Below are 23759 nucleotides of genomic sequence, written 5' to 3'. Positions count from 1 at the left end.
GGAACCCTCTAAACATACAATCAAATAACATATTCCGTGCAGAATTTATTTATTATTTTGCTTTTGCAAAATTTATTATTTGTAAATTTCATACTGAAGTGCACAGATATCCTGGTTTTTAAGAACTATTTGCAAAATTTGAATCTTGCAATATATGTTTTTGTAGAAATGTAACTGGTATAACTGTCTTCTTTCAATTGTTGCAAAAGTTGGTTCTGGGAGTAATGCCTAAATTTATTCGTCATATATATGAGTAAATGTGTATTCAGTCTATTTGATGATGCAGTATTAATGCAATTATTGCAGTCTAATTTGCACATTGTTGAATCGTTGTGTTGGGCAGTATGTATTATGCTAACTTATTAGGTGTCTATTGTTTGTAGTTTTAAAAGCACCACTGTAACTTTCTTTTCTGAAAATGTTTATGTGAATGTTGTTTGATTGTACAATATTTGCTAAAAAGAACAGTCACTTATTCAAAAAAAAAAAACATCATCCTCCTCCACCAAACTAGACAACAGAACTGTTTTTTTTTATAACTCAAAACAATACTCTACAGCTTACAAGAAAGGCCCTTATTATTATGCTTCCATTGATTTTATTAAAAGTGACAAACATAGATCTATTTAAAATATAATAAAATAGTTGCTTTCTGTAGAAGAAATCTGTAAAAGAATAATACTATTTTTACAAAAAAAAAATGCTGCTGCTGCTGATGATGCTGATGCTGATGCTGATGCTGATACTGATTCTACTAATACCGATACTAATACTACTAATACTGATACTGATACTGATACTACTAATACTGATACTAATACTGATACTAATACTACTAATACTGATACTGATACTGATACTACTAATACTGATACTGATACTGATACTGATACTACTAATACTGATACTAATACTACTACTAATACTACTAATACTACTATCCCTGACTATTACTATCAGTAGAAGTGAGAAATATTTATCAATTGACAAATATGTAACCATTTGAGATTTAAAACTAACATTTTTAATTTAGCAGACTATAATTGATTTGTAAATTTAAATTATGTTCATATTTATTGTGTATATTTTGAAATTCAATAAAATTTTTCTTTTATTAATTCTTTAAGTTAGTAAATGCTTTATAACTTATTTATTTAGAAACTCTTACTAAATCCCTTAGTTAGTTTAATTTCCCATTTCTAAGATATTCTCTTAGAAATGAGAAATTCTAAGAGAATTTCTCTTGCTTCTTATTATCCACAGGCTGTGGATAATAAGAAACAAGTGTAAGCTTCTCTCTAAACAATGACTGATAAATCATCTGCAAAAATGATAAATAATATCTTAATGATAAATAAATATCTGAAATATTTTAAAGGAGAAATGAAATAATTTATAAGATTGAACTTTTTGGAACACCCAGATTTCCTAAATGTAACTAAAATATGATTTATCAATTTTCTCCTTTAATACATATATACATAGTCTCAACACATTTTCTTATTATTGATTTAAAAAAAATCATATATTTATTATTGGTTGTTAATAGTACTCTGAAAATGTTTTTAGTTTGACAGAAAGAAATACTTTTTCATAGAAAAGAATAAGAAATTCTGCTAAAGACAAAGAAATAAGGTTTAACTTTTTTTACAGATGGAGAAATATATGCAATGGGAGGTTTTAATGGCCGTACAAGAATGTCTTCAGTGGAGAAATATAATCCAACAAAGAATCAGTGGGAATTGATGCCATCTATGAATAAACAGAGATCTGATGCCAGTGCAGCAACATTAGGAGGAAAGGAAAGTATTAATACTCTTTGATAGTAAGAAATAATATACAAAAATTATATTTTTTTTACATTCCTATTATTTTAACGATTAAGATAGGAGACACAGAAGCCTAGTGAACTGTAATACTGAATAAAACTACCTTAATAGCAGAATATTGTATGGTACTTAGTATTATTTAATATCATAAAAGAATAAACTGTAATTTGTTCAATAAAACTTATTCTATTAAACAAAAGTGAAGTAAAAATAATTATTGAAACAAAAAGTTTTTGCACTCAATAAGGATGATTAATAACAACACTTGTGAACATAATGAAAGATGCTAGACACAATTAGTAGATATAAAGGTTTGTTACCATAGAAAGGTTTATTACATAGAATATGTGTTCTTGTACAGTATAATAATAATATAATTTTTTCCTTTCCTTATCTTTAATCCTTTTTATTCTTGGATAGGAACCATGAGAAATGAGTCGGACAGACTCTTGACACCTTTTAATAGATTATTTATAACAGTTCAAATGCTAATTACTACAGACTAAATGGTTTAATGACTGTCACCATAACAGTTAATATGTATATGGGATTGTGTTGAGCAATCATGTGAACTAAAATGAAATTTAATTTCCACAAATGTTTTATATTTATTGTATTCAACTTATTTTCAATTTAAATTTATTTTCAATAATTTAAAAACAATTCTCATAATTAGATTTATGTTGCTGGTGGATTCAATGGAATGGAAGTTTTAAGTTCAGCTGAGGTATATAATTCACAAACAAGGCAGTGGACATACATAACTCCTATGGGTACTGCAAGATCTGGTGTAAGTCTTGTTGAACATAAAGGGTATCTTTATGCATTAGGAGGTTTTAATGGTACAACACGACTAAGTACAGGTATATGATTAAGATTAAATTCATGTTCATATTGTAATATTTAAGTATATTTTAAAACCAATTATGTAGACCACATTAGAAGACTATATTAATTCAAGTTAGGTAAATTAATAGTTTTTAAACTTAAAAAAATACATTCCAACGGCACAAAAATGTATTAGAGTGGAATGCTGTAGATTTTTCAGCTGAAATGAAAAATATCCAGCAAGACATTTGGAATGTAATGGCCTTCAGCGATGAAGCCACTTTTCACACAAGCGGACTTGTCAACCAAGGTAACACAATATTCTGGGGCACTGAAAATACTGTCATTTGGGAGCGTGAACTTGACTCTCCAAATGTGAATTTTTGGTGTGCTGTCACCACTACTGGAGTAATTGTGCCCTACTTTTTTGATATTCCAACAGTGACTTCAGAAGTATACTTAATGTTGCAGCAGTACGCCATTGAACTACCACTACAAATATAACATGCAGGGTATTTCCAACAATATGGCACACCACCACATTGTTGTTTGTGCTTATCTCGACCACACATTCCCTGGTAGATGGATTGCTAGTGTATAGTTTGTGCGTCCTAGAAAAACATAAAATTTAATTATCTTGTATAATTGACCGTAGTAGTTGTAACTTAAAAAAGAATCTCTAGTAATCACAGCGAGGGGAATGAGGTAATATGTATGATATTTATTATCAGATTATTATTAACGTCTAGATATCATTATTAAAGGTATTCTTTTACAATTGTTTTAGTTATTTTTATCATTATTTTTACTTAATATATATTAAATGCATACATTTAAAAATAATAACTGTGAAAACTGTGTTTTATCCAATTGAGCAAAACATCAGTTGTTGTGGTTTTCAAACCGCAATCATAATCCAAACTGTAACATTGTGAAAGAGTTTTAGGGGGTCTAGAATAAGTTCAATTACTAGTGACAAGCTGTTTGTGAAAACTTAATTCCAGTTCTTGGGCTCTGTGCTTTAGTGCTATTACTCACTGGTACTTTTCTGTTTGAAATCTCAGAATAAGTTCAGTTTTGGTTGATGGTAATCGAGTTAAAAAAAAATTGGAAAAGTTTATTAAAATTTTCTGTTAGCATCATCAAATAATAAGCAAGTCAAAGAGGTAGTTTGTCTAGTGAAGAAGGTAATATCAATAATGCTATTAAGACACCATGTTCCAGGTTTCTAACAGATTTATTGAAGGACAATGTTTAAATGTATCCTTATTAAACAAGATGTGAAAAATTAATTAAAAGTTGAATATGGAAATTATTCTGGCTGAAGCTGATAGACGAAAACAGTGCCATCTTTAACATTAATCTGTAACATCATTGTTATAAGTAGTCTAGTAAATTGAATTCCAAGAACAGAATATAATTGTTTATAAAAATTAAATTTTCCATATTATACTGAGGTGGTAAACATCTCTCTGTTTTAATATTTTAATTATGTTTCAATTCGATATAAAATATTTTGATGAAGTGAATGCCTCTGTGAAAGTACTGATGCAAGAGGAAAAAGATCAAACCAGTAATTGTAAAACAAGTAAATGTTTGAACACCAGACAAGTTGGCATTTTTATCGTAACTTCTGAAGCTCAAGCGATAAGATGTGTATAAAGCCCAAGCCACAATTTGTGAAAAATGTGAATGGTGTCTCCAGACTGAGAAAGGAAAATGCCCGACAGGAACACTTAACTAGACATTTGGTATACTGTTCCTTCCACATAGATCTGATACTATCAGTGCTTGGAACGATATTCTAATTATATTAAGGTTTTGGACAAACAAAATCAACATATGAGAAACAGCAAGGGTGCTCTTAGTGAGGAAAGTCAGGTAAGTTTGCTAGATACATAATGCGTAAATAGCCAAAGTGACCATACTGCTCGATTTTAACACTGCTCTTTCTTTAAAGAGATAAAAGCTATGTAAAAAATCCAGACTGAGCAGAAACTATCATTTCAAAGTGCTTCAAAGATAAGAATTCTTGAAATTTTGTCTAGCTCATGTCTTTTCATACCAGTGGTTAACAAATGTTCATTTGGGAAAAGCTAAAACTACAAGATTTGACTGAGCAAACTGTGGCAGTAATAAGAATTGTTTGAATCTTTTTAAAAATATAAAATTGTAAAAGAAATGCCGCTATTCATAATCTACCTCGGATACTATTAGGAGTAATGAGAAATGCATTGGTCTAGTAGTGAACTTATCGCAAATCAGCTGATTTCAAATCGAAAGTTCTAAGGTTCAAATCCTAGTAAAGTACGGAAATCAAATCCTAGTAGTTTATACGGATTTGAATACTGGCGTTCTTTGGTAGTTTGGTTTCAAGTAACCACACATCTCAGGAATGGTTGACCTGAAACTGTACAAGTTATCATCAATCATCTATGTAACAACACCATTGTACTATATTGAAAAATTATTGATTTAAATTTACTATGGTGCTCCATTGGAACACCACTTCACAAATAACAAATCAGTAGAACATTTTGATGCTAACATCATTTCAAGATAGTTTCTGTACTGTTAAAATAGTTTCGAGACATTTTACTACTATATTTATACTGTTTACATAAATTTAATGGGCAGATAAAACTTACTTTCATTCTTACTTTATCACTACAAAAACTAAATTATAGGTATAATTCATTTGTATATCTATTTAAAACAAGACTTTTGTTTAATAGGAGAGAGGTACAGTCCTGCCAGTCCATATCAATGGGAACAAATACCAAGCATGGCTTGTTCTCGCAGTAACTTTGCCACTGTTGTAACAGATGACTTAATCTTTGTAATTGGTGGTTTTGATGGTAACAGAAAAAAAATGATATAAATTTAGAGTAGTTTATTAATTAGTAGTTTATACACACACATGCGCGCGTGTAAACTACAGTGTGTACACTGTAGTACACACAAGTAAACTTCTGTGTGTACAGAATGTCCCACAAAGAAACTTTCAGTACATGTTCTATTGATGAAAATAATGATAAACGTTCTGATAAACATAGGTCTGGAAACACTTTGTTTTCAAGCTACAGCTAGTGAAATATTTCACCCAGATTTCAGCTCTTCTAGTAATATCAAGCCCTACTGCAATTTTTGGGACCTAAATTATGGAGTAAAGTTTTTGGTTTCTTATGTACTTAGAGCTGGGAAATAGGATAAAACAAATCCAACTAGTGTAACTCTAGTAGTTGTTAAGATATCCGATGTAAAACAAAATTTGGTGCAATAAGGTTTTTTTATTTAGGTTTATACTACAATAACTTTATTAAATGACTAATGAATGCGTAAGATTTAGTAGTACAACTTAGATGAATTTAATTCTGAGAAAATTAATGTAACTACAGCCAAAAAGTAAATAAAAAACAGAAAAGATAAATAAGAAGAATATATAAGAACATAAAAGAAAAATAAGCAGAAAATCATATTATTCTTTCTTATACCTAATAAACATTCTTTTTAGAAACACAAACACTAATTACTGAAAATAATTTTAAAGTATAGCTTGCCAATACTAACAGGTGGTCAACAATGAAAATTGTACTTCATTTGAATCTGTTGTCATAAATTATCATACAGGTAAAAGAAGTGGTGTTATATTGTATTGTAAAAATGTAGTTTCAATTTTCTACTGAGGAATATGCAGATATAATTTTTATTTTTATATTTTGTAAATAAAATTCTGGAACTGCTTGATGTGTATCAGGAGAGATCTTCTGGAAGGTGGATTCAAAATACGAAAAATCTTTCTTCATTGTATCAGCATTTACGAACAGAAGGGTAATTTTCCAACAAGTTTGTTTTCTGTTGTACTGCAAGTAAATCATCATGTTAATGATGAACATTGTGATATTCAGTGTAGCCCAGGTACTAGGTACTAGTACAAGGCGAATTTCATGTCGCACAGGTTTATCAAAAAAAAAAAAAAACAGTGTGGAAATGTTTATCCTTTCTACCTGCTGAAGGTTCAAAATTTTACAGGCAATAGATTACTCCAGGGTTAAACTTCTGTCATTGGCGTCTAAATGCTGATAGGGTAAATTCAATTTTATTTACTGATGAAGCCACTTTTATGAGAAATGGAGTCTTCAATTCTAAAAAATTCTAAAGTTATTTACGATGTGAAGACAATACACATTGTACTGTGGAAACTAGTTTCCAACATAGATTTCACATTAATGTTTGGTGTGGCATTATTTTTGACAAAATTCTGGGACCATTTGCTTTCAATGAAAACATGGAGGAGATGCATACATTTATTTCTTGAAAAATAATTTGAGGATGTACCCTTACAAACAAGATTGCAAATGAATTTCCAGCACAATGGTGCAATGCCACATTTCTCTTTAGAAGCCAGAAATCACTTGAATGCTAATTTCTTAAACTGGATTGGACGTAGTGGACCAATCAATTAAGTCGGATCATCATGGTACCACTACGAGCCATTGCTTCATTTCGAGCCATATGAAAACGATAGTACAGCAGCAAAAAGTTAATACAAGAATGATATGGAAAGCCACCAGAAATACTTTATATAGAGTAGAATACTGTGTACATTGTGAAGGAGGGAATTTCGAACAATTAATTTTGGTTTGTTATTCTGTTACCATTATTATTTCATGTATTTTAAGGATAATGTTTATTAGGTACAGAAAGAATAATACGATTGTCTATTTTTCATCTGTTTTGCTTCAATATAAAACCTGTTTTTAAAAGTTTTTATTTACTTTTTATTGGGTGTGTTTACATTAATTTTCTCAGAATTAAATTCACTAAAAGTTCTTTCTTCAGATGTATACTATACCACTGTATAGTATATACTATTTTATACTTTTATATTACAAACAGTATCTTTATTGCACAGTAGTCTTTTGTAACTATCTTCTTTTAGGTACAAAGAAAAATTGTTTTCAAACAAAAAAAAATTGTTTTTTGACACCGAATTTTGTGTTTTACATTGTATATCTTCAAAACTACTGGAGTTACACTTAAGAGATTTATTTTATCCTATTTCCCAGCTCGAATTACATAAGAAACCACCAACTTTATTCCTTAATTTAGGTCCCAAAAATTGCAGTGCAGCTTTATTTTATTAGTAGAGCTGAAATCCGGGCAAAATCTTTTGCTAGCTATAACAAAGTGTTTCCAGACGCTCTTTTTTCATTATTTTCACCAGTAGAACAAGTACTGAAAGTTGCTCAGTTTCTTTCTGGGACTATATATATATATATCAAAAATAGACTATATATATATATATATATATATATATATATATATATATATATATATATATATATATATATAGTCTATTTTTGATTAATAATCTTTTTTTTTATAATAGCTGTTACACCCATCAGAGCATTTTGAAAACAAATTTCCAGGAGAATGTGTAGATTAAAATCTGCTGTTAATAGTATCTAAATTAGTCATTTCCACAACACACATAAATTGTTTCTAGTCCAAAAAAGGCTTAAATGTAATGTTTGGAAGTTCAGTTCACATTCTGTTGGAGTTTTTGACTTTCTCTGTAATGAGGATTGCTGATATTTCAGTAATCAGAACCAAAAATTGATGCCTGGACTGTGGTCAGAGATTATGCAACAAATATTTTTAACTTAATTAAAAAGCCTTAAAAATTTCTGCAATCACGTGATTTTAATGTCCAGAAGTTAATTTTAATGGTAATGTATGAGCTGTTTAGTCACACAATCATATTTAGAATTAAGACAAGGCAAGATGAAACTGTGTTTCTTGTTCATAGTATGTAGAAACACCTCAGGAAGTAGCATTGTATAAAATTTGTTTGTGAAATGGAAAATGAAATACCAACAGTTGATGGCACATTTAATGAAATAATTGTTGAAGATATTAAGTTAAAGAATGCTGGGTCCATTTTCCCTACAAGCTGTTTAATAATCACAGTAGCTAATCTAGTTCAAAAAGATTTAATTCTTATGCATTAGCTACTGTTTAGCTTAACTCTTAGATACAATGTATTCTATTATAATATTGCAACTAGAAGAATCCTGAAAACTGAAGGGTGAGAAGTAAGGTAAATATAATAACTTCTTGGTTCCCAGTGGTCATATGGTCATAGACAGTACAGCTTATTGGTATGCTAACATTTATTAACTGCTAGTAACCATAACAGCTAACTTAAAATAAACGAAAAATAAATCATTTACACCACTGGCCCACGTCAAAAGTTCTTATATATGTTTGGAAAACTCCTGGACTGTCTTCCTTCAGTTGCCACTTATTCTCTAACTATAGTTCTTATAAAAGTTACAGCCCTCATGACTACAAAGTCTATAGAATATTAAGATAACATAATTTATGTGCTTGATCATAAATTAATTTAAGTATTCATGCATTGTACTATTAGAGAAAATAGGGATGCTATGCTCTTGACTAACATTAATCTAAATTAACAGTGACAAACACTAACATAAATCTAATATACTAGATTATTTGAAGCAGATTTTTTAATTTGACCATATTTATATAAAAATAATTATTTAATTAAATAAAAAAAATGTAAAAAAAATGAAATTAAAAAAATAGTAACTGAATAAAAGTGTGAATGTATATTGAGTTACAGGAACTGCAACAATAGCGTTTACAGAATGTTATGATGATGAAAGTAAAGAATGGTTTGAAGTGACTCCAATGAATTTAAACCGGAGTGCATTAGCAGCCTGCATATGTAAAGGATTGCCAAATGGCTATGAATATTCATACACTGCTAAGACTTCTCCTCTTCATTCACTAAATCCACCAAAGCCTAATAACAGTGGTGATGGCCACGCTATACAAAATACTACTACAAAACTAAATTGTCAACTTTGATCAATTGAAAAAATGGTAAGCAATAAAATTTATTTAATTTTCAAAACCAAATTTTGGTATCATATATTAATTTTCATAATTACTTCTCTGTATTGAATGAAAAAATTACTCTGCATACAAAATTTATATTACCTACCCCTGTATCATGGGCTTATCTGAAGGGTGGTGAGGGGGAGCAGCTTCCTCCCTTTTGCAAGAAGGAAAAAATAAAATAAATGTTTAATCTTAAAAACATTTTGAAAGAAACTCATTATATGACAAGATGGGAATGTTTCAGAAGCTATTTATCAAGAATATGAGTGTATGTATTTTTGATTAGTCAGTGCAGTTGTTAACTTTCACACAAGTGTGTAACAGTGAATGCAATTTTTTACAAAACTTTTTTTGTGTTATAACGAATGTATATTAGAACCTTTTTTGATAAGTAGTCTACTGTGACATTTATTTTACATGCTTTTATTTAACTTTCAATGTATGTACCATAAATTTACATAAGCGCGCAGCTCTTGTTATTCTTCATTTGAGTTATATCATTTCTGAACCAGATATCTCCAATTTCAGAAATTTTTCGGCAAATTTAAAAAACGTTTAATCAATTTTAAATAATCACTACAATTTTTTGGCATTTTGTCAAAGCTTTTCTTATTACTTTATTCTATTGAAAATATCATTATTTGAAATTTTCATATAAAGGTTGTATAACCAAAAACATTTTGAGAACCTGTCACTGAAATACTTAGCAATAAAAGAAACTTAAAAATCAGAAATCTTGTACAAAATAATACATTAACAATTTAAAATACTATAAAAAATTCTTTTATTATTTTTTAATTGAGTAGAAATGTTCATGAAAATTGTTGGTGTCACCATATGTCAGTGTAGAATTTTTGTAAAAAGTTCAACTTGTTGCCATTCTGACTCATAATGTTTACTTAAAAGTAAACATTTTAAATTTTAGGTTATTGATAATTACATTTTCTTCTGAAATAAAAATTGTGTTCATTGATTTGGTCCTCTTTCCTGAAAGCAAAATGATAATACTATAAAAGTAAAAAAATCTTGTGAGGTTTGATAAAGTAAAAATAATAATCTCTGTGAAACTGAAACTAACAGTATTTTTTTAACACTGATTGTCATTTTTTACAAAAGTAAGTTGTTTCTATATTGTATTTTGTCTCTAATTTCTGGAATCCCATTACTTCTTGTAATAAAGAACCTTTTTGTATTGAATGGAAAATGTCACTGTCCTGTAATTTTAAAAACTGCTGCTGAACCTGATTTCCAGTCAAATATTACAGCAGCCACAGGTATCATCATTCCAGATTTTGAAAACACTTTCATCATAGTCAGCTGGATTAACAATAACTTTTTTCTTAATGCATTTATCAATTTTTGCAAATACCTAGTCAGGTGGCAAAAATGAATGTCCAACTATAGGAAAAACAATTCAGCTACCTTAATGTATCCTGGAGCATTTTTGATAACGAGTAAAAGAGCATAGGAACTAGAATTGTTTTTATTCTGACCTCCACAGCCATCAAATCCTAACCTGATAGTTGAAAAATTTTGTTTGCAAAGACAATCATACACAACTGATGCTACTTCATTTGACCCTTTTAAGAAGTCAGTCTCCTTCCATTAATAAATGAACACATTTTCTTTTGTTTGTTGGTGTCGTGAGTCTCCAACAACTGTTAAATTGTACTGGGTTCAGCTTCCTTGAATAATATGCACTCTGGTCAGGTATTTTTGATAAACCGATTCTTTTGACTGCCAAAAGATAAAATGACTAAAACTCTGTTGATTTGTCTCTTAAAAGTTTGTAAAATGCCTTTGTTTTAAGTATTTTTTTCTGCTATGAAAAATCTCTTTGCTTACCTCGTCTAAAGAAATACATGTAAAACATGCATTTGTTCTAAGCAAACCAAACCCAATATTGTAATAACAATTGAATTTTTTTCTAAAATAACTATGTTTAACAAATAAGCTCTCATCAGTTACTTGAGACTGGTAAAACATCCACACTTTTTTAATGTTTAATTCTGAATCTAAATAAATCCTTTCAGAAGTTTAACTTGACAGTAGCAATTTTCTACTTCTGGAAAACTAGAAATAAACTTTTTAACTACATCTAATTTAGGTTTAAAATGTTTTGATCTTTTATTACTGCCATGATTTTCTTAGGCATACAGCCAGTAGCATTAAATCTCTGAATTACACTTTGAACTCTGTGTTTTGTTATTTTAAGTATGCCTAAGAACACAATTCTACAAACTGGAACTTTTACTTTGGAATCGTAGTTTCACAAAGTACTTGATAGAAACATTTTTATTTTCTCTTGTGCAAATAGACTGTCTTAACACTTGTTTAGATGGGCTATTTAAATAAGGAACTTTAAAGGACTTTTAATTTTTAAAATGTCCTTCGGACAGCTGCACACAGCTCCTGGCAACTCACTCAGCTCCAAACATGCTAAAGCAAAGCTTTACTTTACGCTGGCTCAGACTAGAATAGTCATTCTTGATTCCATTCTTCAGAGACTCAACTAGTGTTTATGAATGTACAATTAATTAATATAATAATGTTAAATATATGAATTACAAGTTCAAGATTATAATAAACACAATTTATAATACTTTATTTTCTTAGCATCAGCTTCAGATATTTCTACAACTTATCATCTTTGTCTTCTTCTAAGTACTTCTTGGTGTACTGCGACATTGTTGATATAATCTTTTTCAATTGGGAGATTTTTTTATCACATGTTTACCACATTACCATGAATTTTCCTTTTATCATCAATTTCTACTTTAGATTTTTGTTCAATATCATTAATTTTAGATGATATTTGCTGTTTTGTAACTTTTTAATATTGTTATAACTAAATTTGTTAGTCTTTATTTTCTAAATTATTCATTGTAAAATATTTCTTATCATTAGTAGCTTTTAGATTCCTTACTATTTTCATTTGACTTGTCTATTATGCCCTTATTAATATTTGAACATCTATCATCTACTTTTGTACTTAACAAATCATATTCTGTCTTTTTCTTATTGTTCAATAATAAATTGTGATTTATATCTTTAACATTTTGATCATTATGTACTTCATTGTTTATTTTGTAATGATCCTCTTTTTGTATCATCTTCCATCAATTCTTCAACAATAACTTCATAATTTAACTTTCTAAATGGTTTTTGTTGTAGAGGTAATTTAATCGATTTTTAACATTTATATTGATAATAAATTTTAATGGTATTGTACTAGTACTTCGTTTTCTTTTAACTGTTGGCCTATTAACAGATTTTTTAAACCAGCTTGTTTAATAACGCTATCTTCATTTTTCATCTTTGTATTTACACTATTATTAGAATCATTTGATGTATTGCTAGATGTTAATATCTGTTCCATTTGGAGCTTTTGCATTCATTTCGATGATAGCATCATTGATTGGTAATGTTTTTGATGATTTTCTACTAGTATATTTCTTTATTGTTTTCCTTTTAACCTGATTATGTTATGTATCATAATGACTAATATTTTTAACACCTGTATTCTACGTTAAATCAAAACTGTTTTTACGACTTCAAGGCATCGAATGTAACTATTTAATTTTTTCAAGTTTCCAGAAATCCTCAAGCTTTTTATGAGTGTTACGAGCAAGAAAAGATGCTTTTAACATTATTAGGAAGGCGACCACTAAGTATATATCCTAATTTAGTTTCCTGAATTTCCCTGGCAGGATAAGACTCAAATAAAAGTGAGCTCCTATCAAGATGTGACACTGAAATTGGGATTTGCCAGAAATATATTATGAGGTAGATTGAAATGTGAAATATTAAATGTGGATGAAGGAAGGCTGTCAGCAATTTGGTAAAACAGCACATTGCACCTTGAAGGTAAAACTTTTATATCTAGAGTGCAATGTAAGTTGTCACAATCTGAATACAGTGTCAAACTTAAAATGAATTGTTTATACCCAAAATAGGAAGATCATTTTTAATAAGTTTGAGTTCTAATTTTTGGACAAAACTATATGTGCAAAAATTCGCTTGACTACCAGAATCTAAAAAGATTCTACATGAATGTGTATTACCAGTGGATATCAATGTTGTTATATGTATATCAATATACATATTGCTATCTGGTTTAGAATCATTAATTTTGTACATATGAATGAGAGTATTATTACAAATCTGACTTCGATATTTTGAGTAACATTCATTAATAGAATGACTTAGATAAACAATTATTATCCCCCAAAAAGGCTTTACGATCTTTAATGGACAAATTTAGAAATTCTTGATAAATGATGGTTTGAATTACACAACAAACATTGATATAGAATTAAATTTTGAATAACAAGTAACATTTTCTCCTTTATTATTGTTATTTAGGATTTAAAGTAAAATGTTTGCTAAAAGATTTAGTTGGATTGTGTCCTTTGGTCTTGTTTTCTGTTTTCCCTTGCGTGTTTGAAGTGAATGCATTAATATTTTCTAGAAGTTGTCTTCTTGATTTAATAGTCAATAAAGTCTTTAAAGGTGGGAAACCTTTCATTTGATAACTTTTCCTTCCATAATCTTTAGGTATTACAGTCAATTTTGATGCTCGAAGTTTGGAGGACAATAAATTCATATAAATTTAAAAGTTGCATTGCTTCAAGCGAATTTACATTTGAGTAAATTTCATTAATAAAGTATCTATGGAATCTCTTTTTTAGAAACTGATCGTAAAATGTGTTCAGCATTATGAAATGCAATTATATATACGTTGTAAAATGGTAGCTTTAATAATTCTACAGCAATAAAATAATTTTTGTTAGTTATTGGTAAATTTTTAATGATAGCTAAAACTTCATCCTTCAAAGAAGAATGTAGAAAGCGTAATTTTTGAATATTAGTTAAATCATCTCTATTTTGTATTAAATCAGTAAATATATTAAAATAGTGCTGCTCTTCTTTATCTCTAAATACATGTATATAGGTTATAGTTGTGTTTCTTTAAATATTATATTTAGATTAATTTCTTTATTAGATGATTTTTTATCATTTATTAATTGTTTTGTAATTTGCGTTTTATAATACACAAGTCTTGCTCGACTTGTTCACAATCCAAAGATAAATCATCATCAAATTCCATTTCAAGTTTTGATTGAATGATATCATATTTGTCTGGCAAATTAAGAAGATTCCTTAACTTCATTTGTAAGTCGAATTCTGTCATCTTGTGAGGGATCAAATTTGTCAGTAAAAGTGCGAATTCTTGTTAAAAAGGCCTTTACTTTGTTAAAAAGGCTCTTTTGTTATATTAATTGTTCAGATTTCATAATAGTGTTAAATAATTTAAATTAACAATGTGAAATATTAACAAAGTAGATTAAATGTGAAATGAATCAATGATATTACGTAAATGAAATGCAATGGATTAAAAGATTACGCAAATGATGTTACAGATCTAATTGTTGCGAGCCCTTTTATTGTAGTAATTTGTTGAACATCAAAATTATTTATTAAATCTGCGATTTTGCAAGATTAAGATGATGATTCTTCAAAATTGTAGATTACAACCATGGCTGGAGTACTAAAAATGATGTTTCTTCAAAATTTCAAATGTTATCCAGCCTGGAGGACCAAAAATGTTGAATATATGCTGCCTTGGTTAGGGATAATTATTCTAAATATTTTACTGTTCACTGGTTCATACAAATAACTACGTATTTACATCATTTATAAAATAAATTGTTTTTATTATAATTCATATCTTTAACGTTATTATATTAATTGAAAATTCATAATAAATTCAAGTTGAGTCTCTGAAGGTTGGAATCAGACTGCCTGATGGAGCCAGTCTAAAGCTTTGCTTTTGCATGGATGGAGCCAAGTAAGCTGTGTGCTGCTCACTGAAGGACTTTTAGTTTTTAAAGCCCAACTGGTTTTACATTGTCAGTGTACTTGAATAAAAAAGCATCCTGTTTTATTTTATTTCTAGATTCATAAAAACAATAATATAAATGATCAATGTCCTTTTTTGTAAGCAGTTTACAGCCAAAGGCATTACCTTTGTGCATACAGATAACAGATTCTGATGGTGGTCCACCATCAGAAATATCTTTATTTTTTTCAATATTTTTCTTCTATTTACTAGGATCACATTTCCTTCTAGCTAAATTACTTGAAAGTAAAGGATAACACTTCATTCTTAGTATACTTTTCTTTTTCTGTTTAACCTCTGGAACCACTATAGGATATTACTTCAGAGGATTATATGTATGAATGTAAATGAAGTGCAGTCTCAGGTTGTCCAATCCTGAGATGTGTTGTAAATTTAAACCCAACCACTAAACACCAGTATCCACAATGTAGTATTCAAATCTTTTTTGCTTTTTCCTGTTTAGCCTCCGGTAACTAATGTTTAGATAATACTTCAGAGGATGTATGTATGAGTGTAAATGAAGTGTAGTCTTGTACATTCTCAGTTCGACCATTCCTGAGATGTGCGGTTAATTGAAACCCAACCACCAAAGAACACCAGTATCCACGATCTAGTATTCAAATCCGTGTAAAAATAACTGGCTTTACTAGGACTTGAACTCTCAACTTCCAAATCAGCTGATTTGGGAAGACGCTTTCACCACTAGACCAACCCAGTGGGTTTTAGTATTCAAATCTATATAAAAGTAACTGCCTTACTAGGATTTGTACTCTTGACTTTGAAATCAGCTTTCTGGACATGTTTACCACTAGACAAACCTGATGGATTAGAGCACTCTTCTTAGGGCACAAAACAATACTTCTGATGTACTTGTTAGAGCAAACATTAAGTATCATATCCTTAAAAAAATAGTTAAGTTGGCCAGGTTTAAACTAAGCTTAATTGTCAAACTTTATTTCTATATGAAAAAGACTGCTTTGGAACAGATAACTTTCTAGGGTGCATATCAGTAAAGACTGTTATTAAATAATAAACAAGATTATCAATTTTCTGTTGTCGTCCTATACTTGCAAATGTTACGCCACTAGAGAAAAATAACCAAAAATAATTTAAAACATGGCCTAATTACCAATATTGCTTTTGGCAATTGCTCAGTTTTTACGTAAGTAAAATCGGCTCCTTTCTAGTTTATCTTGAAAAATTTTTTCAAGGTAAATTTAAGTTTACCTTGTGGAAAATTTATGATTATGATATGGATGTATGAAAACATCTGTTTTTGGGGCTACTGATGATTTTTCCATAAGTTTTTATTGTTATAATAATGTCATATTTTGAATTAAGCTTGCTTCTTTCTTTTCCTGTTTAGCCTCTGGAACTACCGTATGGTATTACTTCAGAGAATGATATGTATGAATGTAAATGAAGTATAGGCTCAGGTAGACCATTCCTGAGATGTATAGTTAATTGAAACCAAACTATCAAAGAATATCAGTATTCACAATCTAGTATGCAAATCCATGTATTAGTAGTTACTTAAATGCCTTTACTAGCATTTGAACCTTAGAACTGTCAACTTCAAAATCAGCTGATTGTGGAATTAGCTCAACTACTGTAGTCATACTGCATAAAACTCAATTTTGACAAAAAGTCAGTTAGAACTTTCCTTGTCAAATCAATGCAGACAGATGCCAACTGGCCTAGTATATATACTATATATATATATATATTTTTTTTTTAAAGATGAAATATATCTAAAAACCTTCTCAGTTATGCCAAGAAACATGGGTAAAAATTTGGTTGCGACTGATCTAGTTTTTTGTTTATCCCCTACAAACAAAACCCCTCTGTGTAAAGCATGATAATTCTTCAAAGGAAAAATTCAACAATTCCTTAATTTTTTTACGAATGGTAAAAATAGATTTTTAATTCAATCAACACATGCATAGAATTAAAAATTATATGAACACACTATTTAAAGAAGAAATGCTATATAACCTCAATTTTGATTTTATCAAATTGTGGTAAACCCAGTCAGCTGTGCAATTGAATTAAATAATTTATCACCTATTTTATGGGAGTTCTGAACTTGTAATGATATAAAAAAATTCCACTATACTCTCTCCTGATAAAAATATACCTTGGACAGTATGTTATGCTTACAAAATATGTTGTTTTTTGATTCTTACGAATCTGATTTTTGGACTCTATTTATTTAAATGTGATTAGTAGAGACCAGATTATATGCAACGTAAAACGCTTGAAATATGCATGAAAAGTGTGTAAAAATATGCAACTTTCAATAATAAAAAAATAGTAATTTTTAGTTTTTTTTTATTTCAAAATCAGGTACTGGTAAAAAAAACTTGAATTATGTGCTTGTACCAATAAAAAAGTTGTTTTTGGACATTGATCAAAGGTGTAATTCTAAAATACATATTCCCAACTTACATTAAATTTTTCTAGAAAGGTGCAAAAAATGAAAAAAAAAAAAATGATAGAAATCTAAATAATGTTAATGTAGAGCCACCAGTTATTTTTTGTTAGTAAAATGTGACATGTAGAAAAAGTAATTAACAGTTGATTTAACTCAAAGTAATTACATATGGCATAAAAAAGGGTAAGATACTGATAAATAACAAATAAAGCTAACAATTTAATTTTATTTGAAAAATACTCATACACATCAAGTAGTTAATTGAACTGGGAGTAACAGTTCCAAATACATTGGTTGTAATAAATCAATAAATTCTTATAATCAGTGTAGTAAATCAAATAAATGGTTAGATAAATAATGAAAATTAAATGATTTGCCTGGTGAATAAATAATATAATATTCAAAGTAATGTATAAACTAACACAAAAATTTGAATGAATCTTTGTAGTTAATTACTTAATAAGTGGAGATGCTTAATGCAAGTCTGTGGATTAAGAAGTTTGAGCTTGTTAATTTTTAACAGTACTTTAATTTCTGGTATAAAAGCTATTTTTGTTATTAAGCAGTGTGCTTCCAGTATACGAGGTTTGCCCCAAAAGAAAGTGTACTGATTTTTTATTTAATTATCTATTGATCTGAAGTTATCTCCTTCGAAGTATAACCCTTGGAAAGTTACACAGCAGTTCCAACATTTCATCCATTGTTCATAGCAGTCATTTTCCATAAGTGTGTGTAGCTCATTGGTTAGTGTTTTTATGTTTTCCATAGTCCTGAAATGACATCCTTCAACTTCAATCTAAACTTAGGGAAGAGGACGAAATCACACAGAGCTAAAGCTGGGCTGTGGAAGTAGGAAAATGTTTTTCTTCACCAGAAATTCTTGAATTGTAAGCAAATGCGAGTTGGCGCAATGTCCTTAGTAAAAGGTGTTAGTAACTGTCTGTCCTGGAGGTACAAATTCTTTGTGTACAATGTACAGCTTGTATCAATTCCACTTTTTCATAATTTGTTAATGAGGTTGGTCTTCCAGAATGAGGGTCATCTTCAACATTTTCTCAGCCCTCTTTGAAAGCTTTGTGCCACTTAAAAACCATAGTTCTTGATAGTGTCATCTCTATAAGCTTTGGTTAAAGAATCAAATGTTTCTTTGGCAGACTTGATGAGTTTCATACAAAATTACATAGAGTAACATTGTTCAATATTTTCCTCCATTGCAAACATAAAGAGGTCATAAAACATGAACAGTAGTGTGCGACTGACTCAACTGATCCAGTTGAAACAAGTATGCACATGTAGCCAAGGTTACACTACCTATGCACTGTTATACATCAAGGATGTTTTAAATTACCTGTTGGTCTATAGGAAAATCAGTACATTTACCTTTGAGTCAAACCTACCTCATATTTAAACAACTTGCATAAAAATGCATTGATTATCTGATGGGATCATTGATGGGATGGGTATCCAATGTCTGAGAAAGCCACTCTCAGGCATCCAACGCTGTGGGTTTACCTTGGGCAGATCACAGAATCCCTTCTTTTCCATTTTCATGAGTCTGCTACAACCATGGTAGTAATAATTAACTGGTATCAGTGTATACTTATTTACAATCAGGTGAGGGTGGTTGCCTACCAATGGAACTGTCTGGTGGCTGAAGAATCCATTGCAAATACTGTGCTTTTATAAAGCCCAATTTTTAAAATTTTGCTAAATTTCATTGGCAGGCAACCACAAACCCAATACACATCAACAATAAACTGCTACACATTCCTGTTTTCAGAATAGAAAAGTGCTGTTTCAAGTGATTTTTGATTAATTGAAAAAAAAATCAAATATAGAAAATTTACTCAACTTCTCTACCCAATTGCCAACACAATCTTTTGAAATTGTAGACCTTTTTTTGCCACCGGGTTAACTGGAGTCACTTATTGTCAAGGTGAGGTTGCAAGATCATAAAGAATTTTTCACTAAACTATTCAAGTAAATCATTAATTCAACCTACCAAATGGAATTGTGCTTTGTCATGTACAATATCTGTATTTTCAAGTTTGTTTTGATTAATCTTTAAAGCTTTATCATAATTTAAAATGAAATCTATAATTAAAATTTATTTATTATATCAATGAAGGGAATCCTATATATATATATATATATATATATACAACCACCACATTGAATTTTGCTCGAAACTGGTGTATTCTGCTAGTTTCTGTACTTTTTATTACGTGTATTAATTAATTAGCACAATTTAAAGACTATCTCTTTCCGGTACAGATATGGCACTATCTTTCTGCAATAAAAATAGTTTTTAACAGTTTCCCTGATTCAACAATCACTTTTATTTGGATCCAAAGTTCCAAAAAAATACAATTTCAGATTTCTCTCACTCTAGACATTCCCAGTTAATTTTAACAGTAAAAAATCTGCTGTTTTTTCAAAACAATTTGTTTCTGTATAAATAAAATAGAAGAAAAAGGTTAAATAACTATTCAAATCAAATTGTTTTTATTGAACAAAAAATTCATATGCTCTCAATGTTATGATTTATTAATTATACCACCTGGTGGTAATAAATTATTTTTATCTAAAAATAAAACTTTTCTTTTTTTCAGATATTAATATTAAAAGTTTATCATGTAAAGATTATTACAGATAGCTGAAAATATGTAATTTCATTAACATACATATATACCTACCTTTCCTCTTCATATTGGATTTTGGGTGATCTTCATATTTATTTATATATACAGTTTTAAAAGATATTGAAGTGAATTATATTGTTTTAAACTGTTTCTTTTTTTAATTATTATCATTTGTAACGTCTCATTTATTTTAATTGTTTTTATTTGTTGTTATTGTTGTTTTAATTTTGTTTTTATATTCATTACCGTAATAAGTTTACTGTTTTTTAAACAAAGTGGTCCTATATACATGACTAAATTTTTATAATTTAAAATTTTTATATGAAGCTTTGTTTTTAAACACTGATTGTTATTTTCTGTTTTTATTGATTTATTTTTAATTACAGATTTTTAACAGATATCTTTTATGTATTTAATTATTTATAAAATGATTTTTTATTGTTATTATTATTTAAAGTCTCTGTTATTTTTTAATAATAAAAATGGAACGTAAGAGAAATACGTTTACACTTTTATTATTTTATAAAGATTTTAGTGATATTCTTTTGTTTTATGACATACGTAGAGCACTTAACATTCAATATGGTAGATAAAAAGCAATTATCACCTAGAAGAGACGTAAACATCTTTGTAAGAAAAATTCTAATGTGCTAGTGTCAAATTTAAATTTTTCTTCTACTTATTTAATCTACAGCTGCTCTTTTTGTTATCTCTAACATACATTGACTGCACACATATAAAAATAATTTATTTAAAAGTAAAAAAATAAAATAAAATTGCTAAATAAAATAAGAATATATACATTAACATATATGACATTAATGAATGAATAAAGAATGTAATTTTTAGCCTGCAGTAATACGAGTAATTAATTAAGTCTGTGCAAAGCCAAGAGATTGAGCTAGTAGTACATTGTTGAGATCATTTTTAATTCCCCCACATCTCTCCTAGGAACATACACAAAGTATTAAAATGCTGTAACAAGTGAATCAAGTATTGTGAATGTGAAAAATGGTAAAAGTGAACTATATGTGGTGATCGAACACTACTTTGTGAATAGCAAAACTGAATAGGAAACTAAAGCGGAACCAGGTAAATATTATGATGAATCAATTCCATTGATAAGAACAGTTGCCCAAGTAGTAGTTATTTTCAGAATGGTCACAAGAGCACAAACTATGTTGAACATTCCAGTGGTGTGGTTACAACTATAAAATAGACCCATATAATGATGGAGGATGAACATTGAAAAGTGCATGAGATGAATGGGTGCTGCGTTTACATAAAATCTATCAAAAGCATAAGTAAACATAATTTCTAAGTATAATTTGGGATTGTTTCAATCAATATAATTGAGAGAATTTTTATACCATTTTATAACAGGTGATTAAATTTTGGGGACATCACTACTGACATAAAACAGTTAAAGCAATGGGATGATGTATTTTAAAGGGATAGGTACTTTAAAAACAAATGGGTACAAATGAAAACTGTTAGATCAGCAGGAAAGGTGATGGATGGCCACTGCCTTTGGAATGCTACTATTGTAAGCTTAATCGATTTTCTGGCGAAAGGTAAAATAACTGGACAATAGTATCTATATATGTCTATCTTTGCGGGATTATTAAAATTATAAATAAAGAAAAAAAATTATTAGATTTGACTACATACAATTTCTTTTTCACCCAAACGACACACCACCTCACTTTAATGCGATTGTGACAGCAAAATTATTTGAATTATGCATCAGACCTAGCACCTTCAGACTATTTTCCTATAAGTGTATATATTTAAAAGGAGTATTTTGAAAAATAGTCTTTATTTTTACACAAACTTATCAGACACCCCTCATACACAAAAATAATGAAGTAGTTGTGATAAAACTACATGACTAATAAAAGGAACATACAAATGGAATTTTATAGTGAACAAAAAATTTCAAGCCTAACTGGGATTCAAATAGGAACATTTAAAAAAATTTTTAATTTTGTAAGTATACAAGCTCTAAGCAGTACTCTTAACATTTGTCAAAGTGACATAATACATCAAATACTATGATAATTCTTAACTTTCAAACCTTATTTATTGGGTACATAATAGTTTTATCACAATCTTTTGACAAAATTCCACACAAAGCCATTAATTTGACATTGTGGTCAGGTTATGGGACTACCAGTAAACCAATAATGCAGGTGAGGACTATGTTGCTAGAATATTAATGTAGGTTTTGGGTGCAGTACTCTTAACATTTGTCAAAGTGACATAATACATCAAATACTATGACAATTCTTAACTTTCAAACCTTATTTATTGGGTACATAATAGTTTTATCACAATCTTTTGACAAAATTCCACACAAAGCCATTAATTTGACATTGTGGTCAGGTTATGGGACTACCAGTAAACCAATAATGCAGGTGAGGACTATGTTGCTAGAATATTAATGTAGGTTTTGGGTGTTAATAGTTCATGAAAGAAAAACAGATCAATTACTTTTTCAGATGATATGCATCAACATGTAATGTTAACATTACATGTACATGTAATTTTAAGTGCAGATTTTCAGCTAAAAACTTTTAACATTTTATTTACTTGTGCTACATATTTTATATGCTCAAAACCTTTATAAACATTTTATAACAAATGATGAACAGGTACGGAGTGAGCAAATCAAAGTGCCACACAAAATCTTGTATGTATTGGTACATCAAGTATGTAAAGATCTCTTATGAACATTTATGCGTAGCAAAACAAATTAAAAACCACGTATGAAAAACATATATTCATTTAACTGGGAAGTATTTACTAAGTTTTTTCTGGCAAAATTAAAACATTGGTTTTTTCTTTTTTACTGATTAATAAATTTTTATCACTCGCCAATAATAATTGTAATTATGAAATTGTGTCCATCTGAATAAAAGAAATGTTCTTTCAAAGAAAAAATGCAGCAGCTTCAATTCACTTTCATAGAAACAGCCCTGACAAAAGCAACAACGTATGACTTAAAATAAAAAAAATTAATTAACCTAACAAAAAGCAAAACTCATTCAAATGAGAAAGTTTTGATCTTCCAGTACTTCCTCTCTCTATGCGATTAAAAAATACATGAAAAATGTTAAAATTTTAATACTTGAGTGTAGCCAACACTATTTTTTTATTACTTAATTTTTTTAATCTGCTTGTGGTGTAGT

This window comes from Lycorma delicatula, chromosome 6, assembly GCF_047948215.1.
Source record: "Lycorma delicatula isolate Av1 chromosome 6, ASM4794821v1, whole genome shotgun sequence".
NCBI classification, from domain to species: Eukaryota; Metazoa; Arthropoda; class Insecta; order Hemiptera; family Fulgoridae; genus Lycorma; species Lycorma delicatula.
Note: the sequence above shows the minus strand (reverse complement) of the source record.